Here is a 19,314-nt window from a genome sequence, read left to right on the forward strand (position 1 = left end):
GACGTATCCTAACTAACGAGACCGAAATGTTAGGATTCCCGTACGCGCCATGATCGGAGGCGCAACCAACTCTTGGTTGCGGTCCCGAGTCGAGCAGCGCCATATAAATAAAGGGTCCCGGCGCCTCTCGGTGTGTATGCAAATCCCGTGAGGTCCCAAACGCCCTAACAAACTCTTCCTGATCCTAAAGAGGCGCTGAATCGACTCGAAGATCGTCGCCACTGCAGCAACTAATCAAGAACCAAATGGGTTCTCCAGGCTCCGGTACGTGTTCACGCTTCCGCTATTTGGGTGTTTGATCTTAGGGCTAGCTCTAGTAATGCTTAAGTGAAGTTTTACTTATAACATTTGGTACCAGAGCCTGTGTTAGCCCTAATCAGACCCCTATTAGACTTAATTATGTTTATTGATGACCAATTAGTCCTGAATGATCATGTCTAAGTATAATTGATGTTAATTAGGTTCGGCTAATGTTAATTAGGGCCAATTTTGATTAAGTTTTAGCACTGTTATTGTCAATTAAGCAAGTTTAGGCCTTGATTGCTTCCGTTTAAAGCTTAAATTATATGAATTAGTCCAAATTAGTCTCGGATTATACACTCATTCATGATTTAAAGTTAAATTCTTCCGGTTTGATCATGCTTATGTGCATGTATGAGTATGCTTGTGTGTTTTGGAGCCTGTTTGGGGGGGGGGGGCAAATAGATAGGTTTTGAGTTCGAGTAGCATTAAGAAGGAGGGGATTGGGGAAACTCTAACACAAATCCTAATGAACATCCCCATTCCCCCCCAAATCCGAACCCTAAATCCCAAATCCGAACTCAAAACCCCCAAATCCGAACTCAAAATCCCCAAATCCGAACCCTAAATCCCCTAATCCGCCCCCCATTCTCAGGTCAATCACTAAATTTTTGGTCGGCGTTGCCCGTCGGCTTCTTCTTCTCCGGCGGGTTCCCCTCCTTTTTCCTTTCGGTTGCGCGTGGATCTTCTGGTTGGCGACATCTTCTCGTCTCCACCGCTCGTGCTTGCGCGTCGTCTCTCCGGCGTGCTCCTCTTAGGTCGCCGCGCACATGACCTCATGGTCCGCACCACCAAAGCTTTAACCGACGGAGGCACGCGCTTCTTCCTCACATGTGCGCTTCGGTGGGTAGACCCACGGTGGTGCTCTCTCTCCCTCTCTCTCTCGCTGGCGGTTTTTTCCGGCGTCGGAACCCTCGAGCGTCCGCCTCTCTCTCTCGCGCTGCGGCCATTTTTTTTCGGAAGGGAAGAGGAGAAATGCTTTTAGGGTTAGGGTTTTTTGATCGGCGACTTTTTATACAAGGCAAAATTATCGGTCAGCCGTCAGATCACCATGGACGGCTGTGCTGCTTCGGGCTGTGCGCGGAAAGAGGGCCGAGCTTTGAGGACTGGGCCGCGCGCTACATGGGCCAAAAGTCCAATTTTGGGCTGAATGGTAGCGTGCACAGGTCTGGGCCGAGCCAGGCCGAAAGGCCGTTTTGGGCTGTTTTCTTTAAAGCTTTGGGCTTTTCCATTTATTTAGAATTTTCAGTGATTTCTAACGTTTTTTCCATTTATGCACTGGAATATCTAATGCAAATAGCCCAAAGTTAATGATGATTAATGCATAAAATATTATTGTTAATTCTCTGGTTGAATTGGATCCAACGGGAAGATTTTTTCGGAGAATTTTACAATCATAACAAACTCTTCCTGATCCTAAAGGGGCGCTGAATCAACTCGAAGATTGTCGCCACTGCAGCAACTAATCAAGAACCGAATGGGTTCTCCAGGCTTCGGTACGTGTTCACGCTTCCGCTATTTGGGTGTTTGATCTTAGGGCTAGCTCTAGTAATGCTTAAGTGAAGTTTTACTTCTAACAGGATAAAATTTGATATAACCATCAAATAAAGCTGCAAGCCCAAAGACCTACAAACTCTATGCTAACCCTATTGATGTGCAAGGTGGTAAAACATGTGATAAGCTGCATGCCTGTACTTCTTGGAAGATATGTCTCCATGGTCTCTGTTAAATCATCAAGATATGTGTGATTCTTACTTCTATAATCTAGAGTTGGGACTGCAGCTAATTGTTTACCACCGAACATCAGTAGGTAATAGAAAAAGGCTGCATAGCCAAGCATGCCATAACACAGCCAAATGCAAACATGAACACCACTCATCGCACAGCTACAAACCAGAAACTCGAAACAACTGCATCGTATTCTCTGCTCGCACAACATGTAAACGTCAAACGAGAGATCAACCGCAACCACGACGTCAGTTCAAAGCTAGGCACAACTACAGAACCACCTAAAACCATAGCCACCAGATCCCAATCCGAACGAGGAAACATCGAAACTTAGCCATGAGCAGAGGGTAAAGCCTGAAACATCCCGAGGTTACCTGATGATTTTACGGATGTGCTCGGGAGCATATCTTCCTCCTGCGCAACAAGGACCTAATCCCCGACCAACACCGCCTGCATCAGCAGCTCCAGAAACGAAGGTTGCTTGCTGATAAAAGATGCTTGCTGATAAAAGAAACGAAGGTTGAATAAGAATTGTTAATGGTGGATCTACGTGTAATGCAGAAGCAGATGACAATGGACTACACATGCAAAAAGCATCGTGGATGAAATCATAAATCGAGGAGCGTAAGGTTTTTTTAACTAACCTGCAGATTGATGTGCATTAAGAGTTGAATGTGTGAATCGCATGCACAAGCAGAGAGCCAGCGTTGCTGGGCTCGATGAATCACCGTAGTTTTATGAAAAACGCCGTAATTGAAGGAGCAGTGGTGCCGTCTACAATAATAAGAAGCATTAGTTAACAGATCGTTAATATGGGAATTCAAGGGGAGAGCACAGGTATTACCTTGTCAATCTTCAGCAGTACGTAGGCTGGTATGAACACAAATATCTGGCCTTGTTCCTCTTAATTTCTGGCATTCCTCATAAAGCTCGGCACAACAATCATATATGTATAGGAATTGCAGTGAATCGGGGAGGCCCTTCTTGGGTAGCGATCTGATTTTAGGAGATCCCAAGACATATAATCCCTCGAGAGAAGAAAGGCAATGCAACCCTTGAGGGAGGGACTGCAGAGCCCTGCAGCCACGAATGATCATCTCTTGGAGAGACGTGAGGAACTGAAGCGCCTCGTCCTGCTCTTCCGTGAAGCTTTCCGCCCGCCAGTCATGCTGTAGGGATAATCTCCGGAGGGAAGCGGAGAGGCGTCTGCAGATGGGACCAACAAGCACTGCGGAGATGTTGTCCACCTCAATCGACATCAGTTGGAAGGAACCTGCAGGCATTATTTTGGTCCTTGCCACCTCCGCGAGTAGAGCAGCTGCTATAGAACCACCGGTTTCATGATCTCTCCAATTATTAACCAACAGAGTCTCGAGGTTGGATGTGATGAGAGGATTGAATCCATCCACCGTGGTATTCTTACAATCAACTAGTGCAAGAGTGGTAAGAGATGTGAGGTTTGAGAGCAGAGCCATTGACATCGTGCTTGGCTCTTCCCATAACAGGAGTTCCTTAAGGCAAGGAGGAAAAGGGTTGATGTTCTGAGCTGCTTCTCCCATGGACCACCGAGAGAATAGCTTGCCACATTTTTCTATGTCTACTGACACGAGCGACGAGAGGCTCTGAAATCCACCTTCGTCCTCCACAGGCAGGATTAGATTCTTACACCCCACCAAGCGGACATCTCTCAGTGAGCTGGAGAATGGAAACTGCAATACCACTTCCTCATGGTCCTCATCTGAGGCGCACACATCCAGACTAGAAAGAGCTGGGAAACATTTGAACAAATTTGACAACGATTTTCCTGTAAGAGGAAATTCCCTGAGTTCCAGATATTGGACTGAATGGAGCACAAAACTATCATCCAGTCCTCCCCAAAGTGTTTCCTCGCATCTCCTAACCCTTATACTTCTTAGAGGACGTAGCTTTTGGAGGTCCGTAAATGAGATGAGTGATGTATTGTTAATTTCCAAAACATCTATTTCACCTAGATTGTGGAAGGCCAATTCACTGGGCATCATAATGTCCAATTTAGTGCCATCATAATCCAAATAGTCCGTATGAACAGAAGATAGCATTGAAGTGTGAGGCAAGGGAGGCAGGCGCAACTTCGGGCATGCAACAATGTAAAGATGACATAGATTAGCGAACCATATGGTGTTGTCTTGCGTAGAAGAGCTAAACCACACCGAGAACGGCAGAGCAACGAGCTTGGGGCAATTAGTGCATCTTATTCTTTCAAGCCTTGAGAAGAAATGAGAGTTAGCTCCCCAAGTTCTGGCATATAATCAAACTCAACTTCCTTCAATTGTGCGAAACTTTTTTCTGTAATGCCACCAAAAATGTCAAGTCCAAACTGACATATCCCAACTATATTCTTCAGCTTGAGTTTTCTTAGATGATATATCTGCCCAAAAGGTGGAAGTGTGGCCCAAGACACTCTCTCTAGATGTAGACTCTCCAAGTTTTTCATGTGGATGTTGCTGCACAACCAACTAGGACACGTGGCACCACCATGATTTACAATGCAAAGTTCTCTAAGATTAGAGTTTGGTTGAAGACTATCGAGAATATCATCTCCTCTGAACTGTTGCTCTCTACCCCAAAATAATCCTAACTTAATTATATTCCTTTTCGTCATCAACTTGGCTTCATTGGCTTCTTCCCTGGTTCTCACATTTTCGAGTCCATATATATTGAGTTCTCCTCCAAGCTCTTCCAACTGCCCCAACTCTTGCAGTTCAAATCCAACACTCTCTTTCTTAACATGGAATTCTTTCAATTCTTGTAAAAACTTCATTTTTCCAACCTCAGAAATATTGGAATGGAATTCTTTGTTAGCAATAACAAAATGACGCAAATTCACAAGGCGGCTAATGTCTTTAGGCATATCATAACTCTTTCCCCAGTGTTGAAGGTCCAAGAATTTCAAGTGATAAAACCTGGACACTACGCTAGGCAAACACACTTCTGAGTAATGAGGTGACTGAACTTTTAGGTATCGAAGGTGGATAAGCTTTGAAAAGTTGTGTGGCAAAGAATTTATGGAGTTTATGAATATAAATAGGACACGGAGACCCCTTATTTCCTTAAACGTATGTTTTAAAATATTGACCAAGCTTGCCCTTCTATATTCTCCAAAAATCATCAAACTCTGCAAACTTCCAATGTTTATCCTTCTCTTCAATTTATTCATTTCTTCCTCAAAAATTTCAGTATAATTATCCTGCATGGAGATGGATAGGTGGCGAATTGATGGTGAGATGTCATCAGCTCTAAAACTAGAACAACTGATATAGGCACATTCTTTTGATGAAACACTCTGTGAAAGCTCATGCAGTAAATCATGCATTACATAATAAGTATCATCTCCTTTCATCAGAAAACCATTGTCTAATAGTTCATCCAAATACTTTGATCCTATGTCCTCAATTTTATCATTCTGACCATTGGAATCTATGATGCCTACTGAAATCCAAAAACGAGTAATCTCCAAACTATTAAACTTATAATCCTCAGGGAAAAGGGCACAATATGAAAAACATTTCTTTAAATGGAAGGGAAGATAGTCGTAGCTAATTTTTAGGGCTGGGATAATATCATCATCATGTTTTTGTTTTAGCCACTCTTTCTTTTCAAGAATTTCCATCCAATGTTCCCGATATGGTTTCTTACTCAATAACCGACCAACTGTTTTGGCTGCAAGTGGGGAGCACTTCAACTTATCTGCTATTTGTCTTGCAATGTCAAGTAAATCTTCTTTATCATGCTCTTCTTGGATTTCACCAAAGACACATATCTGAAAGAATTCCCAAAATGCATCAGGATCCAAACCATGTAGGTCAATTGAACTAGTTCCCTTTGTCACCATTTCTACTATTTTTGGGAACCGAGTTGTGACGAGAACCATGTTTCCACTGGTCTCACCCTTTTTGAATGGAGCTAACAGTTTTCCCCAATCATCATCACTGCTGCATTCCCATATATCATCCAAGACAACTAGAAACCTTTTGGATTTCAATCTCTCTGCAATGGTTTTTTGAAGCTGGTCTAAGTTGGTTGTTTCATTTTCTTTTTTATTTCCTTCATTTTCAGTTGCAGGTAGGCAGCCCAGGATCTCTTTGGTGAGCTTAAGCACATCAAAATTAGTTGACACACATACCCAGACCCTAACAATGAAGTGTTCTTCAGTCCTTTTGTCATTATATAGATGCTGGGCGAAGGTTGTCTTTCCAATACCTCCCGGGCCAACTATAGGTACAACGGACAAGATTTTATCGTTTTGTGTGGCATTGGTCATCTCATTTATAGTTTTTTCATAAATGGCGTCTCTCCCAAACAACTTTCTCTGTGTTATTTCTGAGCTAGTGACGGGCCGCTTAGTGGAGGCAGGCATGCTTGGCTGAAGGTTACTGCTTGGGTTTATCTTGAGCAAATCGGAGATACGAGGACATAGGGAGTTTATGTCTTCTATCACCTGCTTGATTTTATTGGACATGTCTACTCTGTTGAATGTCAACTTGTCAACATGGCCATCGTCAATATTGTTATCAGACTTGGCCTTGCTTGTGTTATCGGTGACATCTGCAACATCATCTTGTGAACGGCAACAAGGAAAGCATGAGAACCAATTACCGGCAGTGTGCTGAACAGCATGGCGAGCGTGCAGAGCTTGAGAGCTGAGGCCGTCGCCCACGTCGGGGGCGGCCTCCTGGGTGCCGTCGAGCTTGTCTTGGATCATGAAGTAGTGGAGCTCATCAAGAGCATCCTCAGCCTCATCGGCCTTCTTGCTCAGCTCCTCCAGCAACCCTTGCAGACCGGGGTTGAAGCTGACGTCTCTCCCCTGGGCCTCGTGCAGAAGCCCATAAGTGTACATCAGCTCCATTTTGATCTTCTGGAAGTTAAGGCCGAGCTCGGAGCTGGACACGTATGTCTGCACAAGTTCATCGGACAGCTTGTTGAGCACCTTGCGAAGGAGCCAGTTTGCGGCGCCGACGGCCGCCTCCATCTCAGGCACCGGTTGTGTCGTGTCCCGCGGTTCGCGAACGGCTGAATCCGTGAGGAAGAACAGCAATTGGGAAGTGGATCTGAGAAGAGGAGAGGAGGAGGACGAACAGTAAGTAGATAGAAAATCAGAGTTCTATTCCATCTCTCGGACCGGTACAGCTCTTCTAATCTATAATACCACCTTGCTCGCTCTGCCCTGTGGGCCATGTGGTTTATGGACTTAGAGCACAACACTCATGCACCGCATTTCACTCGTTAGCAGGCCCACTGGCCGCCCTCAACTCCACCTCTGTGTGTATGGCTGAAAATAAAGCTCAGAGTTCATAATCCAGCTCGGGCTCGTAAAAGTTTGGCTCGGTTCGGTTCAGTTTGGCTCGATGTTCAAGCGAGCTGAGCCTGAGCCACCTCTTTAGCTCGGTGGCCAAACGAGCCGAGCTCGAGCTGGCTCGCGAGCGGCTTGTGGCTCGGTCGCTGGCCCCCTCAGATCCCAACAGGCCAGCGCTCCCGCACCCGCTCTCCCGCAGGCTGCAGGCGCGCCACGAGTCTCCGCCCGTGGGCGCCATCACTCCTTCTAGCGCCGCCGCCCACCCACACGTGGTCGTCGCCCACCCGACGCCACCACCCTCCCGCCTCCTCTCCGCTCGTGGCCGCCGCCCTCCCGTCGACGCCCTCCCATGGCTGTCATCTCTCCACCTGGTGCCACCGCCCTCCCACCTCCTCTCCACTTGTGGCCGCCTCCTCTCCACCTGGCACCCACCTGCCCGTGGCCATCGCCCGCCCGACGCCTCTCTGCTCAGTGCCGCCGCCCTCCCATCGACACCTGCCTGTGGCCACCGTCTCTCCACCCGGTGTCGCATCCCGCCCACTGCCTCTTCGCCTGGCGCCGCTGCCCACCCGCCCGTGAGCCATGGCCGCCACCCTCCCGTCGACGCCCTCCCATGGCTGTCATCTCTCCACCCGGCGCCGCCGCCCTCCCACCTCTTCTCCACTTGTGGCCGCCTCCTCTCCACCCAGCAACCACCTGCCTATGGCCATCGCCCGCCCGATGCCTCTCCGCTCGGTGCCGCCGCCCTCCCATCGACACCTGCCTATGGCCACAGTCTCTCCACCCGGTGTCGCGCCTCGCCCACTGCCTCTTCGCCTGGCGCCGCTGCCCACCCGCCTGTGAGCCATGGCCGCCACCCTCCCATTGACGCCCTCATGTGGTCGCTGTCTCTCTGCTAGCCCACTACCTCTTTGCCCAGCGTCGCTGCCCACCCACCCGTGGGCCATAGCCGTCATCCTCCCATCGACGCCCTCCCGTGGTCGCCGTCTCTCCGCCCACCCACCGCCTCTTCGCTCGGTGCCACCGCCTCTTCGCCCGGTGCCACCGCCCGTCCACCCATGGCCGCCACCCGCCCACCCGCTCGCCCGGCCTGTGGCCCTCCGCTCTGGCTCACGAGCCAGCAACGAGCCCGATCCAAACCTGTTTTTCAGCTCATTCATCTAACCAAGCTCGACTCGCACACAGGTGAGCTCATGCGAGTTGAGGCTCGGCTCGTTTCCACCCTACCTGTGTATGACCGGTTGGTGGTGCCTGCCATGGAACTTCCGATCGATGATTCCTTTTGTAGACAATGTCTCTAGGACAGGCATTCAGTTTCCACGCTAATTAATACAGATATTTTGTAGAGCACAACAATGATACACCGCCCTCTGTGTATGACAGGTTAGTGGAGTTTCCACACGCTAATTAATACAGATATTTTGCGACACAGTTCATCGGAAGTTATCAAGGAAACACGTTTTCTAAATCAACAATGATCGGAAGTTATTGAATCCTTTCATGTGACTTAACAAGTTGGCACCGTCAGACTAACAAGCCTTTAGAGGAGGGGTGTATTCATAGCGGTGAAAAGCAAGAGGACTAGACCAACTAATTTCTTTGCAAACTTTAAATCATCATTCGCATCCAATTCGCATTCTGTTTGAACATATCCATTCCACACGGCCAAGTTGATAAAAGCAAAAGGAAACCGAAAGCAAAAGCAAAAGGAAACCGAAAGCAAAAGCAAAAGCAAAACGTGAGAGGGCAAAAGCAAAAGCAAAACGTGAGAGTGCAAAAGCAAAAGCAAACCGAAGTGCACTACCAGATTCTGGAATTTTTGTGTGAGGGTGGCTTATTTTCTTGAGAGGCAAAAGTAAACCACCAAGAAAAAATGTAATTAAAGTGGCGGTGTCCCTAAACCCCTATGAAATGCAATTTCATGATGGGCAAACGGAAACCGCTGAGAAAATACCCCTGCCATGCTCGGCCCGTGCTCAGATGCACCACCCTCCGTCCCTGATCTACAAAAGGGTTAGTTTATGGGAAACTCAATAAGGAGAGGATTCCCTTGAGCAACAACAATGTTGGGGAACAGTACTTCGTCCCCCGTATAGTCTAAAGTCGAAGAAGATGAGAAGTGATGTGCGAAGCATGAGACACGACAAAGCCGAAGGCCACAAGAACATTGGTGCCTCCAAAGGATGTCTTGATGCCGAAGGGTAGGGTAGCCGATGGACACACCAAAGGCTTTTGGCGCCAAAGTGTACCAAAGTCCCTAGGCCCCCTCGATGAAGGTTCCCATCCAAAGAAAAACATAACGGCCCGTCAGAGTCCACATGTAATTCACTGTACAATGATAATCTAATAATTAGGGCATTAGGGCTAAAGATAGCAATGGAAAATGACCTTTGTAACTTTAGAATATGCCTAAGAGGGCTTTTCCGTAATAATTCTCAGAGTGGTTGGTATGAGCCGTAAATGCTCACTCCTCATACTGTAATGGGACATTCAATCCTCGGGTGCAAAACACCTAATACCAAATTCTTTCTTGCCCTAGTTGATCCTCTCTATCCTTTGAAGTATCGTCGACCCTTCGGACTTGTACTTCAAGGCCCCCTCTATACTTATTTTGACAAGTATCCATAATAATTGGCATTGTGTATGGGGATCAAACGAGGTAGTCGCAAAGGATGGTAGCTCTAAGAAGGAAGACGGCTCCGAGAGCCAAGGCATCATAGGCCCTAGGTTGAAGGAGGAAGGATGGGGATCAAACAAGGCAGTTTGAAGTCCAAACCACGAAGTCTACCCGGAAGGAAGCTTCGCAGGCGGAGAAGACGTCCAACCCCGAGCCCGCTGCACGTCACGAAGCTGGAACTTCGAACACTGCCGAAGGAAACCTCAAACAGGGCCTAACTGGCTCTGCTACCGAAGACTCAACGGTGGAGGACCAAGCATCACGAGTCAGAGGAACAAGCTGCAGAAGCTCGAAGTGCATAACTGGGAAGTTGAGAGTATGATCGATAAGCTGTTGAAACACTATGTTGTGAAGAGTGTTGTGATTTAACTGATCTTTGTGGAAGGCCATTTCTGTTTGACATCCATCGTGACAGTTGATCATGTGTACCAACAGCCTTATGATATTTTGAGTCATCCATGAACAAATACTGATACCATATGTAGTCGCTTATTGGAGTTATCATTTGAATATGACAAAGCTTAAAACAAAACAAGTTGTCTGTACCTTGACCACTCTAAACTAATGATAGTATCAATCATTTTTATTTCCTTGATCACTCTAAACAAAACGAGATGTCTGTACCACACGGTCTGTGGGCACATGCGGCAAAGGCACATGCGGTGAGCCCGCCAAAGTTGCCATACATTTGCGGCATATGCGGCGCCCGCTAGTCCGTTGATTGCAGTCAGCCAAAGATTATAGCTGTAGTAGTCTGAATCACTTATTTAAAAAATCACAAAAAATCTGAAAAAAAGTCAGGAAATCGGCTTTATATTAACTGACGGATAGATTTTTTAATAAAAAAATATTTCCGGCCTTTTGCATCCTCCGATGCATACATCCCCATAATGTTTATTACAAAATCTCGACCTGAACAATTAAAGGACCAAAAGGAAAATATTTGCATCCTACAAAGCAAATAGACTCTTGTTCATTATTACATAGTCTCATTATAAGAATTATCCGCAAAATCTATAATTAAACCGCCACCCATGCTTAGCGAACATATCCACAGCCACCACCTCCGATGCGTGGAACGCCCTCAAGAAGTCTTCCCTTGATCCTCCCAACTGACGGATAGATGATCCCAAGTTGTTCTAATGTTTGTTCACACTACTACAGAATCGACTTTATATGCCGGCCCATCACTGTCGGCTCTTAATAGGTCAACAGTGATGGGATATTACTGCCCGTTCATAAGTTGCACGGGAAGAATCTGTCACCGTAGCTTCCGGCAGTGATGAGGAGAATCACTGCCGGCCGATGGCTTGAACCGGCAGTGATGCCCACCTCTATCATCACTGCCGGCTGAAGCCACCGACCGGCAATGATAGCAGGACATCACTGCTGGCTGGTTAGACTATCTCCAACCATATTCCCTTCATTTCGTTCCCTTCCCGATTCCCTTTCCCGTTCCCATTCCCTTTATTTCCTCTCATCTCCAACAGCTTCCCTTCGAGGGGAATCGCGAAGGAAACAGAGAGAGAATCCCGTCCTGAAGGGAATGACCCTGGGAATCCAGTCCTGAAGGGAACCGTGAAGGGAAACCGTTGGGAGCGCTGAAGGGAACGGAAATCCCTTCACGACGGGAATCTGCCCGTGAAGGGACTCCCTTGGGCTTGGTCTTATATGAGCTGGTAATGATGTCTCGGCTATATAAAAGTGATTTTGTCCTTCCCCAAGCCCGAGCACAACAGAGAGGATCTTTGTTCTTGCTCGGTGGTGGTCATTTTTGGTCACATAGTCCTTGGGGACTTCAAAATTTTGAGGAATTCTCATGCACTAGGTGTTCCTAGAGTTCACAAATTCGCGAAATTTGACTGATTCGAGCAAAATCGCATTCAGAAACCAATTGGTTTTCGAAATTTGAATTCAAAAAATTCAAAAAAAATCACAAAAATTTCTGAAAATACTAGAGACAATTCTAAGACCTTATGTGATTTTGTTTTCAAAAATAATGTCATTTACATCATATTTTATATGGATGAAATTTTTTAAAAAAAGAAAAGGCCATATGAACATGATGATCACGTTAAGGAAAAACTTAATTTAGAGTTTTATTAATTTCTCCACGATTTTTACAACGTTCACAAGCATAAAGTGAACATGTTAAGAAACATCACTGTAATTAACTTTTATGTGTCTACCATTATTTTTCCTACATAAAGTATAGTATAAGTAAACTAATAAAAGTGGTTTCACTAATTTTGGAGGTGTGAATCGGTTAGTTATGAATTAATCTAGTTGTAACACATTTATACAATCCTGCATGTTACAATAACTATTTCATGAGTTAATGTATTTTTAAAAGGCATAGGATCATGTAATAAGACTAAAAAATTTGTTTCATGATTTTTGGATTAGCAAATAATTAACTATGCATTTAACTATGTTTATCAAATACATTTTCTCACAGAAAATATTCAACTTTTTCATGAGTATAAATACTTTTTATCATGTTACAAAGAAACCAACAAAATTTGTTTCACTTGATTTGAAGCTCAGATGAATTAGTTATTAATTTTACAAGGTTGAGCTGTTTTTTGGTTTTTTTTTAACTTCACTGAAATTCGAGAAATGCGTTTGGTTTTCGAAAGAAATTCGAACGGTTTTTGAATAATTCGATCGGTTTTCAACATAGTTCGAAATGAGAAGAATGCGATCGAATATCGGTGAAATTCGATCGAATATCGGTGAAATTCGATCGAATATCGACGAAACCGGTCGAATATCGAGACCCCAATTTGAGCGGATTTTGCCTCAGTCAACCAGGTTTGACCGCACGAATTTGTTAGAATTTTTGCTCGAATTTCTTGATATTTGCGAATATAGGTAATGCGAGCGGGTCGCATTTCGACCCCATCGCATTTGTGAACCCTGGGTGTTCCAAGGTATGTAACTTAATCTCCAATCCATTTCTAGTTAAATTTTATTTGCTAAATTTCTCTAGATTTTAAAATGACCTGTGGCCATGATGTTTTAAGACAATATAGATGCAATTATACCTCATTTATGATATGAAAGCTTCAATTAGCTTATGGTGGAAAGTGTCTTTATTATTGATTTACATTAGCTATAGGTATGAGCATATTTATTTTCGTTTTTAAATGAATTAGAAAAATTAGCCACAAAATTAAGGTATATAGCAAGCTTCAATTATATTTTTTATATTTTAATTAATTAGCAAGCTCCAATATAGAAACTTTAGTTATGAGCATATTTATTTTAATTTTTAATTAATTAGAAAATTTAGCCATGATATTTAGGTATGTAGCAAGATCTAATTATATTTTTTTTATATTTTATTTAATTAGCAAACTTCAATATAGAAACTTTATGTATGAGCATATTTATTTTTCATTTTTACTTAATTAGTTCTCCATAAGGGTTGAATAATAATGAAAAGTTAGCTATGATATTAAGGTATATAGCAAGCTTCAATTATATATTTTATATTTTAATTAATTAGCAACCTCCAATATAGAAACTTTAGGTATGAGTATGTTTAATTTTGATTTTTGATGAATTAAAAAAATTAGCCATGATATTTAGGTATGTACCAATGTCCAATTATATTTTTGTTATTTAATTAATTAGCATGCTCCAATATGGAAATTTTAGGTATGAGCATATTTATTTTGATTTTTGATGAATTAGAAAATTTAGACATGATATTAAGGTATATAACAAGCTCCAATTATATTTTTTATATTTTAATTAATTAGTAAGCTCCAATATAGGAACTTTAGGTATGAGCATTTTTTTTAATGAATTAGAAAAATTAGCCATGATATTTAGGTATGTACCAAGCTCTAATTATATTTTTTATATTTTAATTAATTAGCATGCTCCAATATGAAAACTTTAGGCATGAGCGTATTTATTTTCATTTTTAATGAATTATAAATTTTTCCATGATATTTAGGTATGTAGCAAGATCCAATTATATTTTATTTAATTAGCAAGCTCCAATATAGAAACTTTATGTATGAGCGTATTTATTTTTTTATTTTTACTTAATTAGTCCTATATAAGGGTTGAATAATAATGAAAATATCTAGGACGGCACAAACAAACACTCATCGGAAGCGAATGCGAAAGCATACAAAAGATGGCTCCACCAACCCGTGCCAATTGCCGTAGAAAATGGCAAGGTAATTTATTTGTTGGTGATTGCAAAATCTTCTAGATATTTTGAATATGAATTTACAATAATGATATAATTGTAGATGGACAGAAGATGGATGTACGATACGAGCCGTGTGAGTGCAGAGTACAAGAACAGCGTAGAGTATTTACTGATAGCAGCCGCGGCGCACAAGTCAAATACACAGTCTCAATACATATGATGTCCATGCGTTGATTGCGAGAACAAGAAGCATTTTTCTGCGTTGATTGCGAGAACAAGAAGCATTTTTCCACCACTCAGCAGATACATTCTCACTTGATGCCAAGGCGCTTTATGCATGGCTATACTCGTTGGACCAAGCACGATGAAGCTAAGATCGTACAGGAAGGGCAATACATTGGCAGAGAAGATGAAGACTTGTGCATCGATATGTCGGCTGACGAATACACCAATATGTCATATGTCAGAGATACGTTGGTCGATGATGATATAGAGCAGATGTTGGCTAACGACGACGACGATGATCTGGAGCAGATGTTGCGTGATGGGGAGGAGAATTTCACCAATGAGAGAGAGTTTTAAAAGTTTCAGCATATGGTAGAGGACTCTAAAACACCGTTATTCCTGAGCTACGATAAGGAGCACACAAAGTTGCATATCGTGCTTTGACTGCTATAATTGAAGTCAAGCAATATGTGGTTTGATACAAGCTTCACAAAGTTGTTACTGTTCTTGAAAAAATTGCTTCCAAAGGGGAATGTGCTGCCAGAAAACATGTACCAGGCCAAGCAAGTTGTGCCCATTGGAGTTGGAAGTACAGAAAATACATGCATGTCCAAACGATTGCATTTTATATCGCAAAGAGCATGTAGACTTGGAAGCGTGTCTCGTCTGTGGTGCAGCACGGTACAAGCGTGATAGTGATGATATCGATGGTGAAGGAAAGAAGAAAAGGCCTCCCGTCAAGGTGATGTGGTATTTTCGTATAGTCCCCCGTTTGAAGTGTTTATTTGGAAATAAAAGGCATGCCGAATTGATGCGATGGCATGCCGAGGAACGCAAGGATGATGGAATGCTGAGGCACCCCACTGATTCTACGCAGTGGAGAAACATCGATAGGAAATACAAGAAGCCCTTTGCAGAAAATGTGAAGAATATAAGATTTAGGTTGAGTAGGATGGGATGAATCCATTCGGTAACATGAACAGTAGTCATAGCACTTGGCATGTGACTATGTATCTACAACCTTGCTCCTTGGTTGTGTATGAAGCGGAAGTATATTATAGTGCTGGTGCTAATACAAGGGCCGAGGTAACCTAGCAACGATATCGATGTTTACATGAAACCATTAATGGAAGATCTTGTAACACTGTGGAACGATGGTGTGCGGGTCTGGGATGAATACAAACGAGAGAACTTCACGCTACGTTCAATGCTGTTTGTAACAATCTAAGATTAGTCAGCCCTTGGTAACCTATCGGGCCAGACTGTCAAAGGCTACTTTGCATGCATGCATTGCTTGGATGAAACAGAGAGCTTGTGGCTGAAGAACTGCCAAAAATGGTGTACCTTGGTCATCGTAAATTTCTTCGCAAAGATCACTCGTACTGCAACAATAGGAAAACTTTTGATGGGAAAGTTGAGACTCGATCACCTCCTAAGTATCGCACTGAGAGACAGGTATATGAGATGGTAAAGGGACTTAGGGTTATTGTTGGAAAGGGACGCAAGAGTACACCAGTTCTGAAATCTAATCTTAGAGCTCCTATGTTCAAAAAGAAATCTGTTTTTTTATGACTTAGTTTATTTGTCGGATTTGGTGGTTCAACACACAATCGATGTCATGCACATTGAGAGGAATGTGTGTGATAGCTTGATTGGTACGTTACTAGACATACCCGACAAAACAAAGGATACACTTCAAGCATGGAAGGACTTGAAATGTTTGAAACTTAGACAGAATCTACATCCCGAAGATATGGAAGAAGGTGACAAATATGTTGGTCCCACTAGCTACAGTCTGAGCAAGGCGGAGAAAATTGCAATGTGCAAGTGCTTGCGTGGAATCAAAGTTCCTTCCAGTTACTCTGCCAATACAAAGAGACTAGTAAACATGAAAGATTTGAAATTAACTGGTATGAAGTCTCATGATTGTCATGTGATGATGACACAGATGCTTCCAATTGGAATTAGAGGTATTCTGCTGCCGAAGGTTTGAAACCCAATCATAAAGCTGTGTTCATTCTTCAACGAGATATCACAGAAGGCCATCGATCCTACTAAGCTAGATAAGCTACAGGAAGACGTGGTTGAAACTCTATCTCAGCTTGAGGCGTGTTTTCCTCCATAGTTTTTTGATATCATGGTGCATCTCATTGTTCAAATTGTGAAAGAGATACAAATTCTTAGCCCCATGTTTCTACATCAAATATACCCTTTCTAGAGGTTTATGGGAGTTCTAAAGAAATATATTCATAACCGAAATTGGCCAGAAGGCTGCATGGCCGAGGGCTGGGGAACCAAGGAGGTCATTGATTTCTGGTGTGCCTGTATCTCGCCATGGGGGGAGGCTACATGGGAAAGAGACGATAGGTGCAAACTCGTTCTGCACTAATGACCCCATTTCATTCATGCAAGCACATTTCGCAGTTCTGCAATAGTCAGTTGTAGTGGGCACGTATGTCGAAGAATAGCAGAAGATGCTATGCACCAAAAACCCAGGGAAGTCCGATGTTTGGATCGCGTGAGAGCACCGAGATCATTTTGGAGCCTAGTTACGTAGACAGGTGATGGATAAGCAGATAGAGTGTGCTCAGTTGAATATGTTGGCTCACGGACCGTTAACTGCAATCCTCACATTCCAAGGATATGACATAAATGACTATACATTTTATACAAGAGCGTCAGATAATAAGAGTGCCAACAAAAATAGCGGTGTCCGTATAGATGCCTATAACTGCAATGAAAATAGGGAGACATACTATGGATTCATATAGGAGATCTGGGAGCTCGACTATGGAGTGTTAAAGGTTCCTCTTTTCCGATGCTAATGTGTTAGACTCGCAGTGGGCATGAAGATCGACAAGTACTGTATGACTACAGTGGACCAAAAACTCGTTGGATACAGAGAAGAACCATTCATACTTGTGAAAGATGTTATGCAAGTCTTCTATGTAAAGGATCCAGACCCGGCTAATAAGGAGGAGCGCCACGTACTTCTTCAAGGAAAAAGAAGGATTGTCAGAGTGGAGAATGTCGTCGACAAAGAAGACTACAATCAATTTGACGCGCTACTTCCTTTCGGAGAGGATGTCAATCTAAGTCTCATGGAAGATACCGACGAACCTCCCTATGTACGCCGTGATTATAATGAAAGGTGAATCGTTAAGCTAGATTAAGTAGCTTTATTTGCATATTAATCAAGGACATGAATTACTATGTATTAATGAAGGACTAATTTGATTTGTTTGCCTAATGAATTAAAAAATTTATCCATGAAATTTAGGTATATAACAAGCTCCAATTATATTTTTTAATTAATTAGCAAGCTCCAATAGAGAAATTTAGGTATGTGGATATTTATTTTCCATTTTTAATGAATTAAAAAATTTATCGATGCAATTTAGGTATATATCAAGCTCCAATTATATATTTTTAATTAATTAGACAAGCTCCAATATAGAAATTTAGGTATGTGGATATTTATTTTCCATTTTTAATGAATTAAAAATTTTATCTATGAAATTTAGGTATATAGCAAGTTGAAATTAAAATACATATGTTTTGAAATTAAAATTTATATAAATATTGGCTTGTTGGAGATCAACTGAATATTAATAAAGAATCTCAGTACCAACTACAATAAAAACACTAGAGTAGTGCAACGGTTTGTTTGGTCTTACTTTGGGGCAATTCGTGGGTTCGAGTCTCTGCGCTTGCGTGCAGCGCAAACAAATTTTTTTCTCCCCCCCACCTGACGCCGGCAGTGAAAGGGGTTTCACTGCCAATGTACCTCTAGAGCCGGCAGTGAAATATGTTTCATTGCCAGCCTAAGTCATGAGCCGGCAGTAAAGGTACCCTTTCACTGCCGGTTATCCTTTTGAGCCAGCAGTGAAGGTCCTCCCCTATAAAAATGAATCGCCACCCCCTAACACTTAGAATTTTTCCCTTCCCACTCCTGCGCCCTTCGCCAAATCGCCTCCCGCCCACGCCGCCACTGTCGTCACCCCCCAGGAGGAGGAGGAGGACCAGGAGCCCGCCGTCGTTGCCGCCATCTTGTCAGACCAGGAGCCCACCGCCCGCACCGCCACCGTCCCCGAGGAGGAGGAGGAGGAGGCTGCCCACGCCTCAGTCGTCCCCATCGACGAGGAGGAGGACCAGGAGCCCACTGCCCACACCACCGCCGCCACTGAGGAGGAGGAGAAGGAGGCCACCCATGCCGCCGTCGCCCCCACTAACGAGGAGGAGGACCAGGAGCCCGCCGTTTGCGTCACCGCCTCCACCGAGGAGGAGGAGGAGGAGGAGGAGGCCACCTGCGCCGCCGTCGACCCCACGGAGGAGGACCAGTAGGAGCCCGCGTCGCCGTTGAGGTAAGCCTCCTGCTCCTCCCCGTCCACCTCCTCCCCCTCCATTCCCTCCCCCTCCGATAGCCTAGCTAGGGTTTGTCACTTAGATTCAACTAGAATAATAGCACTAGAGATGCTCTAAGGAAACAAAATCTAAGCAGGAAGAATAGCTTGTGTATTACAGTTTATCCTTATGAGCCATGCCCAGAAGAGCAACAGCTTCCAGCAATTGCTTTCTTCTTTTTTGTAAAACTAGATAAATGCATATGCATTGCTATGGGCAAGACTCATAATACTACAATGCTGCAATAGTGTAATGGTCATTGGCGAATTAATGATTTGGGGTGTGCTTCGTCTAATGCTAAACTTCTGCATGTCCTAAAGCCAATTTTACCCCCCTTTTCTTTGCTATCAACATTCTAGATAATCAAACAGACAACTGGTATTATGAGCTATATTAGCTATGAACCGACAATGGTGTATATAATCATCAATGACAATATTAGCTGTAATTAAAACTAGCTTTTGCCTTATTTGTTAT

The 19,314-nt window shown here is 43.6% G+C and overlaps 1 pseudogene; it reads right to left on the reverse strand.

The window, feature by feature from the left end:
• Nucleotides 1-7,191, reverse strand: part of LOC133918753 (putative disease resistance protein RGA3) — a 28,643-nt pseudogene extending 21,452 nt beyond the window's left edge.
• Nucleotides 7,192-19,314: the final 12,123 nt, after the last annotated feature.

This window comes from Phragmites australis, chromosome 5 (genome assembly GCF_958298935.1).
Source record: "Phragmites australis chromosome 5, lpPhrAust1.1, whole genome shotgun sequence".
NCBI lineage: Eukaryota > Viridiplantae > Streptophyta > Magnoliopsida > Poales > Poaceae > Phragmites > Phragmites australis.